Here is a 12,935-nt window from a genome sequence, read left to right as displayed (position 1 = left end):
TCTGTAGGGGGAAAGCTTCACAAGTGGTGAAACAGGGCTACAATTGTCTCACTGTCTCTCTCACTCTCTACCTATCCCTTCCACTCAATTTCTGTCTGTCAATTTCTGTCAGTCTCTATCGAATAAATAAATATGTAAAGATAAGAAAACAATTTTTTCGTAAAAGTAATCTCAGGAGTATTTCAAATCACCATACTTATTCTTATACATCAAAGACAGAATTTGCATGTAAAATTTAAAACACCACCATTTTCTAATGTTACATCATCTTGTATAGGAATTAAAATATTATGAAATGCGATTGTCTTAATAGCTATGACCTTACATTAAGAAGTGTTGTATGGGGGATAGATACTGATATTGAGTCTTTATTATTCCTCACATTACATTCAGCATATCATTCTAGAGGCTAGGGGTACTGATGGAGTGGATATGAATTTTAATGTTGAAATTGAACTAAAAATTTAATTTCAGGTAATTAGACAGAAATGAAGAATGAATCCCACACGGGGATTTATTTATTTATTTACTTCTGAAAGTTGAGGAAGAAGGAGTCTGCTTTTTTCTGGCTCTGTCCTCTCTCTGCTTTGGCACCCAGGGCCCTTCCCTGCTGCCATGTGGCAGATTTGGATAGGGAGAACTTTTACTGCTCTAAATTGTATTTACTTCTTTGAATTCCTAAGCCTTGATACTAGGTTCTCTGTGGGAGCTTGATAAATATTCATTGATGGGGATGGTAATGAATACGAGATTTTTTTTTGGCTCCCTGCTTTCTGACTTTAATCCAGCCATTTCCTTCTTTCTTCCCTGGGGGAGCTGGCAATCTGTTTAAAGCCTGTTTGCACTTTGGAATCAGGAGGAGAAGCCAGCATAATTATTAGCTCCCAGTGAGTCTTGGACTGTCAGTTAATTTTTAGGTCTTGCCATTTTCTCTGCTTTCCTCATGGAGCAAAGTTTACATACAAGTGAATTAGGTATCACCTTGAAATACTTACTGGAGATGAAAGGATGCCTCAGAATGTACTTTTCTCTCTCTAAATACCTAGCTTCCAAACACACCATTTTACGGTGGCTTAAAACTTCTTTTTTATTATTGAATACCCATTTCCTGGATGATCTACTGCCTCCTCCTTAAAAAGTTAATTTAATGTTCGCTTTGGCAGCACATATACTAAAATTGGAACTGTACAAAGAAGATTAGCATGGCCCCTGGGCAAGGATTCCAGATTAAAAAAAAAAGTTTTAAAGTGTAAACATATAAACCACTATTGAATTAATATGAGAGGGGAAAAATTGATCATATGTCTAAAACTTCTTAAAACACAGACTGAGTCTTTTTAATACATAGGCTATATACAAGATGCTGGGTATTATACCCCAAACCCTAACAGAGGGACTTTTCAAAGTTAACCCAATCACCAAATAACGTGATGATAATAGTAACTATCCATGGTCTTCTTGAACCCTAAGACAACAGGAACCTCACATTTCTACTATAAAGCCTATATTTCCCCCAGTCCTGGAATCTTAGGGTGGGGCTCACTTTTCTGCATGCTTCTCTCAATTCAAATCAAATAATATTGCATCCGCGGATCGCAACCTAATCAACGCAATGAGTGCCACCCCAACATGCTTCACTTCAGACTGTGACCAGAGACTTCAGGTGTGGAATGACAACCCTTCAGCTTCATCACTCCGGTGAGACCTTTCCTTTGATAGTACTCTCTAATTCCAGTCCAGGTGTTCCACTCCCCAATAAAGTCCCCAAACCTAGATATAGTCCAGGTCCCCTGAGACAGAGCATAGGTTCACACATGCCCATAAACTAGGGGAAAAATATATACCTGAAAGCAGAAGTACACAAGAGCATGCAGGGAATACCCCCAACACTTCATCTGTACTATTCCAGTCTTTAGGTTCATGATTATTCAACAGTTTGTTTGCCTTTTTATGTTAACACTCTTTTCAGCCACTAGGTTCTGGATGCCAGCAAGATGCTGACCAGACTTCCCTGGAAAGACGACCCCATCAATGTATACTGGAGGACAGCTTCCCCAGAGTCCCACCCTACTAGGGAAACAGAGAGGCAGACTGGGAGTATGGACCAACCAATCAACACTCATGTTCAGTGGGGAAGCAATTACAGAAGCCAGACCTTCCACCCTCTGCAACCCACAATGACCCTGGATCCATACTCCCAGAGAGATAGAGAATGGAAAGGCTATCAGGGGAGGGGATGGGATATGGAGATCAGGTTATGGGAATTGTGCAGAACTGTACCCCTCTTATTCTATGGTTTTGTTAATGTCTCCTTTCTTAAATTAAAAAAAAAAAGAAACCACCAGAAATAAAACATCAAGGGCAACAAAAGAGAATAAATAAATATTTAAAAAAATAAACAAATAAATTGCTACAGGCCAGGGCAATGGTTCAACTTGCAGAACAGAGACACAGGAATTGCATGTCATGTCTGGGGCTCCTGGTTTAATCCCCAGCATAGCATGTACCAGAGTGATGCTCTGGCTTCTCACACATACGACACAAATAAATCTTATTTCAAATGAAAATAATCATAACATACTTACTGTAGTAGATTAAAATCAGTTGGTGTTTCAAGAAAAAAGAAGTTAATTTAAAGGCTAACACAAGAAGTCAATCATAAATAGCACATACTACAGAATTCCAATAATAACATTCTGGAAAAGGCACAAGAAACAAAAACATCAAGGTAATGGTTTCCACGAAATATGTGAGGGGACAAATTAGTAGAACACAAAGATTTTCTATTGCAGTAAAAACATGATGCCCAAATGAACACTATGCCATAAATTTGCTCTAGCCCATGGAATATACACCAACATGAGTCCTAATCAAACCTGTGGAGTTTGAGTGAGTATGTGTCAATATAGATTCATTAGTTATAGCAAACACATCACTCAGATGGGATGTTCATAATGGTGGAGACTAGTCTTTTGGGTTGGGGGAGGGGGAAGTAGGGAGTGATAGAAAAGTAATCTCTGCCACTTTTTAGTTTTAATCTGAAACCCAAACTACTCTAGAAAACAAAGTACTACTAGAAGTTGCTCATTCATTTGGCTTTGAATATGACAGAGAATCCATATCAGGGTGGGGCCAGGTGGTGGCACATCTGGTTGAACACACACGTTCCAGTGTGCAAGGATCCAGGTTTGAGTCACCAGTCCCCACCTGCAGAGGGAATGCTTCATGAGTGGTAAAGTAGTGCTGCAGGTGTCTCTCTGTCCTCTTCCTCCCTATCCCTGCCTTCCCTCTCAATTTATGGCTGCCTCTATCCAATAACTAAATAAAGACAATGAGAGAGAGAGAGAGAGAGATGGAGAGAGAGAGAGAGAGAAAGAGAGAGAGAGAGAGAGAATCCACACCAGGAAAGGACGTGATTCATGTACCAATAGCTGGCTACACAATGACACAAAACTGATCATTTTGGGACTCACATTTAGCTACCTATAAAGTGATAGGGTTCTAAAAGATGGCAAGGTTTATATCTCTGGATAATAACACATGAGAAATGATCCCCATGTAAATAAATATTAGTATGCATTATTGAACTCAGGCTGGGAGTACAGATTGACTTCTTAATGCCCTTGTCCAGCAGAGAAGCAATTACAGAAGCCTCCTATCTTCTGTACCCCATAAAGATCTTCAGTCCATACTACCAGTGGAGGAGAAGTGATAGGAGGAAGAAGATAAGAGAACTCTGAACTCCAACTCCAACAGGACCTCAAGAAGGAGGAGGAAAAATGGAAGGACATTTGGGTGTACTGAAAGGGTTATTTGTGCCTTGGAGGGGAAGACAGGACTGGGCCTGGAAGAAAAAGGGGGCAATTATGTACAAATGTAGACAGAAAGATTTAGAGATGATAGTTGACCAATGTCTGCAACCTTAGGAGAACTGCTGTGACTTGCATTGGGGTGCTCAAGATCTACAGGAACTGAAGATCTACAGAGCTACAAGATTTACAGAACTCGGATCTATAAGGATGCAGAGGTCACATAGGATCTTAAGGCCCAGACCAAATCAAATGAATATCGGCCCCGGACCAAATCAAATCGATGGCATTTACAGTCAATAATATTTATACACCTTTCCTATATTAGAGAGCTACTCACTTACCTGATCCAGCTTTCTTGTCCTTTTTCCAGCTATTATGTCATCTCCCCAGACAATAACTTGGATTCACCTGCATATCAGATTTCAGGCTCAGGGAAAAAAAAAACTAATATATCCAGAGGCCTTTTGTAATATAACTTTTTTTTGGAATAAAAGTATGCCTACTAGCTATCTACAAAATGGAGGACCCACTGGGTACTATACAGCAAACTCTAACAAAAGGACTTTTCAAAGTTAACCCAATTACCAAACAATGTGATAATAACATTAACTATTCATTGTCTTTCTGAACCCTAAGACAACAGGAACCTCAGATCTCCACTATAGAGCCTATATTTCCCCCAGCCCTGGAACCTTAGGATAGGGCCCACTTTCCCTCATGACTCTCCCAATCCATATCAAATAATATTGCATCTGCCGATCGCAACCTAATCAGTGCAACAATTGCCACCTCAACATGCTTCAGCTCAGACTGTATCCAGAGACTTCAGGTGTGGAATGACAACCCTTCAGCTTCATTACTCGGGTGAGACCTTTCCTTTCATAGTATTCTCTAATTCCATCCCAGGTGGTTGACTTTCTAACAAAGTCCCAAAACCTAGATATAGACCAAGTTCTGTGAGAGAGAGCATATGTTCACTCTTATCCATAAACTACTGCAAAATATATACCTGAAAGCAGAAGCACACTAGAATTTGCAATGAGTACCCCCCTAACACTTCCTCTCCACTATTCCAAGCTTTGGGTCCATGATTGCTCAATAATTTGTTTGGCTTTGAATGTTAACTCTCTTTTCAGCCACCAGGTTCCAGATGACATCAGGATGCTGGCCAGGCTTCCCTGGACTGAAGACCCCACCAATGTGGCCTGGAGCTCTGCTTCCCCAGAGACCCACCCTACTAGGGAAAGAGAGAGGCAGACTGGGAGTATAGACCAACCAGACAACGTCCATGTTCAGCAGGGAAGCAATTACAGAAGCCAGACCTTCTACGTTCTGCAACGCACAACGACCCTGGGTCCATGCTCCCAGAGGGATAGAGAATGGGAAAGTTATCAGGGGAGGGGATGGGATATGGAAATTGGGTGGTGGAAATTGTGTAGAGTTGTACCCCTCCTACCCTATGGTTTTGTTAATTTATCCTTTCTTAAATAAAAAATAAATTTTTTAAAAAGAAAGATAGATACATGAAAAAAAAATGGAGGACCCCCAATTCTTCATCTGCACTATTCCAGCCTTTAGGCTTACGATTGTCCAATAAATTGATTGGCTTTGTATCTTAACTGTCTTTTCAGCCACCAGGTTCTAGATACTAGCATGATGCCGACCAGACTTCCCTGCATAGGCAACCCCACCAGTGTGTCCTGGAGCTCTGCTTCCCCAGAGCCCCATCCTACTAGGGAAAGGGAGAGGCAGGCTGGGAGTATGGATCGCCCTGTCAACACACATACAGACAGACTATGACCCACATAGTCAACGACTGCCACCTCTCCAGATTCAAAGGAGGTCTCGAAACTTTACATCAGGCTCAACCTGACGCTGTTGACTGGCTACGGAAGAAGGGCAAACGCTAGAAGAAGAAGTGGGGAAGCAATTACAGAATACAGACCTTTCACCTTCTGCATCCTACAGTGACCTTGGGTCCATACTACCAGAGGGTTAAAGAATAGGAAGGCTATCGTGGGAAGGGGTGGGATATGGAGTTCTGGTGTTGGGAATTCTGTGGAATTGTACCCCTCTTATCCTATGGTTTTTCAATGATTCCTTTTTTTTTTTTAATTTTTTATTTAAGAAAGGATTAGTGAACAAAAAATAAGGTAGAAGGGGTACAACTACACACAATTCCTATCACCCAATCCCCATAATCACCCCCTCCCATGGTAGCTTTCCCATTCTCTAGCCCTCTGGGAGCATGGACCCAGGGTCATTGAGGGTTGCAGAAGGTAGAAGGTCTGGCTTCTGTAATTGCTTCCCCGCTGAACATGGGCGTTGACTGGTCGGTCCATACTCCCAGTCTGCCTCTCTCTTTCCCTAGTAAGGTGTGTCTCTGGGTAAGCTGAGCTCCAGGACACATTGGTGGGGTCTTCAATCCAGGGAAGCCTAGCCAGCATCCAGGTGGCATCTGGAACCTGGTGATTGAAAAGAGAGTTAACATATGAGGCCAAACAATTTGTTGAGCAATCATGGATCCCAAGCTTGGAATAGTGGAGAGGAAGTGTTAGGGAGGTACTCACTGCAAACTCTAGTGTACTTCTGCTTTCAGGTATATATTTTGCAGTAGTTTATGGATACGTGTGCACATAAGCTCTCTCTCACAGAAACTGGTGTATATCTAGATTATGGGACTTTGTTAGAAAGTGAACTACCTGAGATGAAATTAGAGTGTACTATAAAAGGAAAGGTCTCACCCGAGAAATGAAGGTGAAGGGTTGTCATTCCACACGTGAAGTCTCTGGATACAGTCTGAGGTGAAGCATATTGAGGTGGCAATCGTTGCTTTGGTTAGGTTGTGATCGGCGGATGCAATATTACTTGGTTCGGATTGGGAGTTGCATACAGGAAAGTGGGCCCTATCCAAGGGTTCCAGGACTGGGGGAAGTAGGGGCTCTATAGTAAAGATGTGAGGTTCCTGCTGTAATTTGATCAGGTTCTGCTTTTAGTTTCCCTTTCAGATCTTCTTAGTCAGCTTCTGTTGATGAGTGGGATCATCCCATACTCATCTTTATCTTTCTGACTTAGTTCACTTAACATAATTCCTTCTAGCTCTGTCCAAGATGGGTCAGAGAAGGAGGGTTCATTGTTCTTGATAGCTGCATAGTATGCCATTGTGTATATATACCACAGCTTTCTCAGCCACTCATCTGTTGTTGGGCACCTGGGTTGCTTCCAGGTTTTAGCTATTATGAATTGTGCTACTATGAACATAGGAGTACACACCTCTTTTTGGTTGGGTGTTATGGAGTCCTTGGGGTATAACCCCAGGAGAGGAATTACTGGGTCATATGGAAGGTCCATGTCTAGTCTTCTGAGAGTTTTCCAGACTGCTCTCCACAGAGGCTGTACCAATTTACATTCCCACCAGCAATGTAAAAGGGTTCCTCTGTCCACATATCCTCTCCAGCATTTGTTGCTGCTGTCATTTTTGATGTATGCCATTCTTACAGGAGTGAGGTGGTATCTTAGTGTTGTCTTAATTTGCATTTCTCTGACAATCAGTGACCTAGAGCAGTTTTTCATATGTTTGTTAGCCTTTTGGATCTCCTCTGTGGTGAATGTTTTGTTTATTTCCTCTGCCCATTTTTGGATGGGGTCATTTGCTTTTTTGCGGCTAAGTTTCCTGTGCTCTTTATATATTTTGGTGATTAGTTTCTTGTCTGATGTCTGGCATGTGAAGATCATCTCCCATTCTGTGAGGGGTCTCTCTGTTTGTTTAATAGTTTCTTTGGATGTTCAGAAGCTTTTCAATTTGATGTAGTCCCATTGGTTTGTTTCTGCTTTAGTCTTCCTTGCAATTGGGTTTGATTCATCAAAGATGTCCTTGAGGTGTAGGTGGGGAAGTATTTTAACAATGTTTTCCTCTAAGTATGTGATTGTTTCTGGTCTGACATCTAGGTCTTTGATCCATTTGGAGTTGATTTTTGTTTCTGGTGAGATAAATTCGTTCAATTTCATTCTTCTGCATGTTTCAACTCAGTTTTCCCAGCACCATTTATTGAAGAGAGCCTCCTTTTTCCATTTAATCCTTTGTTCCCGCTTATCAAAGATTAGATGCCCATAGGCGTTGGGATTTACTTCTGGGCTTTCAATTCTGTTCCACTGGTATGTATGCCTATTTTTGTTCCAGTACCAGGATGTTTTGATGATGATGGCTTTATAATATTGTTTAAGGTCTGGGAGTGTGATGCCTCCATTTCTGTTTCTTTTCCTTAAGATGGTTTTGGCAATTCTAGGTGTTTTCAGGTTCCAGATAAATGATTGTAGTGTTTGTTCTAGTCTCTTAAAGAAGCCTGGTGGAACTTTGATGGGTATTGCATTAAATTTGTATATGGCTCTGGAGAGAATATTCATTTTGATGATATTTATTCTTCCAATCCATGAGCATGGGATATCTTTCCATTTCTTGGTATCAGTTTCTATTTCCTTGAGTAGCGACTCATAGTTTTCAGTATACAAGTCTTTCACTTCTTTGGTCAACTTTATTCCTAGGTATTTGATTGATTTTGCTGAAACAGTAAATGGGAGTGATTTCTGGATCTCTTCTTCTTCAGATTTAGTGTTTGCATAAAGAAATGCCACTGATTTTTGTACATTGATTTTGTAGCCTGATACCTTGCTATATTGCCTAATAACTTCCAGTAATTTTCTACTGGTTTCTTTAGGTCTTTCTATGTATACTATCATATCATCTGCAAATAGTGAGAGCTTGACTTCTTCCCTTCCAATCTGTATCCCTTTGATTTCTTTCTCTTGCCTGATTGCTATGGCAAGAACTTCCAATACTATGTTGAAGAGTAACGGTGACAGTGGACAGCCCTGTCTAGTCCCCGATCTAAGGGGGAATGCTTTCAGCTTCTCTCCATTGAGTATGATGTTGGCTGTAGGTTTGCTATATATAGACTCCACTATCTTGAGGAATTTCCCATCTATTCCCATTTTTTGTAGAGTTTTGAGCATGAATGGGTGTTGGGTTTTGTCAAAGGCTTTCTCTGCATCTATTGAGATAATCATGTGGTTTTTGGCTTTGCTTTTATTGATGTGGTGAATGACATTGATTGACTTACGGATGTTGAACCAGCCTTGCATTCCTGGGATGAATCCCACTTGGTCATGATGAACAATCTTTTTGATGTGTTGCTGTATCCGGTTGGCCAAGATCTTGTTTAATATTTTGGCATCTATGTTCATCAGAGATATTGGTCTGTAGTTTTCCTTTTTTGTTCTGTCCCTATCAGCTTTTGGTATCAGGGTGATGTTGGCTTCATAAAAGGTGGAAGGGAGTATTCCTGTTTCTTCAATCTTATGGAGTAGCTTCAGAAGTATGGGTGTTAACTGTTTCCTGAAAGTTTTGTAGAATTCGTTTGTGAAGTCATCTGGTCCAGGACTTTTGTTGTTGGGGAGATTCTTAATAACGGTTTCAATTTCTTTGTCTGTGATTGGTGCATTTAGATTTTATAGTTCTTCTTGGTTCAGTTTTGGAAGTGCATAGGTTTCTAGGAATTGTTCCATTTCTTCCAGATTCTCTAGCTTGGTGGCATATAGTTCTTCATAGAAGTTTTGCAGGATTCTCTGGATTTCTGTGGTGTCAGTTGTGATATCTCCTGCATCGTTTACAATTCTATTAATTTGAGTCTTCTCTCTTTTTTGTTTGGTGAGTCTGGATAGGGATTTGTCAATTTTCTTTAATCTTTCGAAGAACCAACATTTGTCTTCATTGATCTTTTGTATGGTTCTTTTATTTTCGATGTTATTTATTTCTGCTCTAACTTTAGTGATTTCTGTCCTTCTGGTTGCTTTAGGGTTCCTTTGTTCCTCTTCCTCTAAGTCCTTCTTCTTGGTGTTTAATATGTGATTGTATGGCTATAATTTTCCCTCTCAGTACTGCCTTAGCTGTGTCCCAAATATTTTGATAGGTTGTGTCTTCATTTTCATTAGTTTCCAGGAACATTTGAATTTCCTGTTTGAGTGAGTCTCTGACCCAGTGGTTCTTAAGGAGCATGTTGTTTAGTTTCCAAATTCTATGTCTTTTAATAATTTTCCGTTTGTTGTTAAATGTTATTTTTACTCCACTGTGGTCTGAGAAGATACTTGGGATGATTTCAATGCTCTTGAATTTATTGATGCTGTCTTTGTGGCCTAACATGTGGTCTATCCTTGAGTATGTGTTATGTGGGTTTGAAAAGAAGGTGTATTCCAGTTTTTTGGGGTGGAGGAGTCTGAAAATGTCCAAGAGGTCTAGTCTGTCAATCTCTTCATTCAATTCTCTTGTATCTTTATTGGTTCTCTGCTTTGTAGATCTGTCTAAGTGTGAGAGTGGGGTATTGAAGTCTCCCACTATTATTGTATTACTATTGATGTATTTTTGAAATTCTTTCAGTAGATGCTTAATGTATTTAGATGGTCCCTCGTTGGGTGCATAGATGTTAATAATTGTTAAGTCTTCTTGGCTGATTGATCCTCTAATCATTATGTAATGTCCTTGCCTATCTTTTATTATTTTATTTAAATTAAAATCTATCGTGACTGAGATGAGAATGGCTGTTCCTGCCCTTTTTTGTGGACCGTTAGCCTGTATGATAGTTTTCCATCCTTTCACTTTAAGTCTGTGTTTATCTTGTTGTGACAGATGGGATTCTTGCAAGCAGCATATGGTTGGGTTATGTTTTATCATTCATCCCCTCACCCTGTGCCTTTCGATGGGTGAGTTTAAGCCATTGACATTTATTGATATTATGGATTCAATGTATTGTAGTGCCATTGTTCTAAAAAACAGTTTGCTCTGATATATTGCAAGTATTATAGTGATGTTCTTGTTTATAAGAGGTCTTTTAGTCCCTCTTTCAGGGCCGGCTTGGTGATGGTTGCCTCCTTTAACTGTTGTGTGTCTAAGAAGGTTTTGATCCCTCCATCTAGCTTGAATGAAGGTCTAGCAGGATATATTATCCTTGGTTGAAACCCTTTTTCATTCAGGGTTCGATAGATATCTTGCCACTCCCTTCTGGCTTTTAGAGTTTGAGTGGAGAAATCTGCAGATAGTCTTATGGGTTTTCCCTTGTATGTGACTTTTTGTTTCTCTCTTGCAGCCTTTAGGATCCTTTCTTTATCCTTACTTCTTCTCATTGTGACTATGATGTGTCTTGGTGTCTTCAGGTCTGGGTTGATTCTGTTTGGTACTCTCTGGGCCTCTTGAACCTTGATATCCTTTCTGTTATTCAGGTCTGGGAAGTTTTCTTGTATTATTTCCTCTAGAATGTTTGCTTCCCCTTCCTCTCTTTCTTCCTCTGGCAGGCCAATTGTACGAATGTTACTTCTTTTGAGATCATCCCATATGTCTCTGTTGTTGTTTTCAGTGTCTCTCAATCTCTTTTTAAGCTCTTTCATCTCTTTCTTAGTTTTCTCTAACTCATCCTCTGTCTGACTAATTCTGTTTTCTGCTTCTGTTAGTCTGCTTTCCCTTGCCTCAGCTTCTTTCTTCATTACAGCTATTTCAGCTTTCAGTTCTCTAATTGTCTCAAGATAATCAGTATTTTCCTTGGGGGTCTCAACTGTTGTTTCCCTAATACTGCCATTCCTTTCCTCCAATGTTGTTTTCATTTCTGTGATTAATAAGTTTATTATTGCTTGCATACTTTTCTTATCTATGGTTACTTCTGACTGATTTGTGGTTTCTTCTGGGCTCTTGTCTTCATTCATTGGAGTAGCAGTTTTATTTGTTTTTAATCTACCCTTTTTTTTGATTTATGTGTTTCTCTTTTTTTTATGCTCTGTTGTTCCTCAGTTGTTGTGTATTGAGTACAAGTAACACTGTTACTAAATGCCTTTATGACAATTGCACTCACCAACCTCCTGAATTACAGTAGCAACTGAAGTAAGTATTGAAGTAGTTTAATCGCTACCAGTTAGCCAAACAATTTCTCCAGTCCGTGAAAAAATAGTAACCAAATCCCAGTGAAGAAAGAGAAAAGAAAGAGAGGATAGCAAGAATAGACAGTTATGCAAATCTACTATCCAGTGTATATTCTAGGTATAACAAGAGGGGAAAGGGAACTAGAGCAGAGATACACACATAGAGAGTCCACTCTGAGTCATATTTCTTTCCCAAAGTAATTCACAAATTCAGAAAGGCAGAGAAGAAAGAAGTGTATGACAAGATTAAAAAAAAAGAGAGAGAGAGATAAGAGAGATAAAAGGGAGAAGATAAGAAGAAGAGTTGTAATTAAAGAGCAGTGTAAGGAACTTCCCGAATGCGTATCAGTGAGTTAAAAAAAAAAAAAACCCTGTTTGGAGGTATGGGGTATCCTGCTAGTAGCTGGTCCCAGGGACTGCTTATGGGGGGGAGGGGCGGCGGGAAGGATGTATGCTTGAAAATTAAAAGGTAGAAAAAAGAATTTTTTTCCCTACTCTAATTCTTAACCCAAATTAAGTTATAATCGCCTCCTTGGTGTCTAAGGACACCTTATTGGCTGGCCTGCTAAAGGCAGAAAGTCTTATTGTCTCCAGGGGAGTGCGTTCGGAGCTCAGAGGCTAGCAGCTTCCGGGAAACCCCCCCCTCCAGACTTTTTTAAAGGATTTCTCGAAAATGGAACCTAGCTCCAAGTCCTTTGATCCAATGAGAGCTATACTCAAGAAGTCTTTGGATCTGCCCTCAGGGTTGCGGTGGACCCTGGAGACTCCCAAGAGACAGCCCCCGAGCTAAAGTGCTCTCTCTGCGTCCTCTGCCCACCGCGCTCTGCAACCGGCGGAGGAGTCGCCTTCCCGGGCGGAGGACAATGCCCGGCACACTCTCCTTGCCCGGCGCCTGGGAAGTCTGGAGCCCCGCTAGTCCGTGTCACCTTTACTCTAATTCTTAACCCAAATTAAATTATAATCACCTCTTTGGTGTCACCCCTTATTGACTGGCCTGCTAAAGGCAGAAAATCCTACCGTTGCCGACGATGCGATCAGAGCACTAGCTGTTAGAAGCTTCTCAGTCCGCCATCTTCCCACCCAATATTTCCTTTTTATAAATAAATAAATAAATAAAAAGAACACAGCTAGCTGAACAAGCTAAAACAGTATCAGAACAGGGCA

The 12,935-nt window shown here is 40.5% G+C and overlaps 1 non-coding gene across 1 annotated transcript; it reads left to right on the top strand.

Moving 5' to 3' along the window:
* The first annotated feature begins 1,149 nt into the window (after positions 1 to 1,149).
* Positions 1,150 to 1,254, top strand: LOC132537872 (U6 spliceosomal RNA). Its single transcript, XR_009549295.1, has one exon. It is a non-coding gene; the product is annotated as a U6 spliceosomal RNA (small nuclear RNA).
* Positions 1,255 to 12,935: the final 11,681 nt, after the last annotated feature.

The sequence above is a fragment of the Erinaceus europaeus genome, chromosome 3 (assembly GCF_950295315.1).
Source record: "Erinaceus europaeus chromosome 3, mEriEur2.1, whole genome shotgun sequence".
Lineage (NCBI taxonomy): Eukaryota > Metazoa > Chordata > Mammalia > Eulipotyphla > Erinaceidae > Erinaceus > Erinaceus europaeus.
The sequence above is the reverse complement of the archived record's forward strand: the minus strand, read 5'-3'. Positions and strand labels throughout refer to the sequence as shown.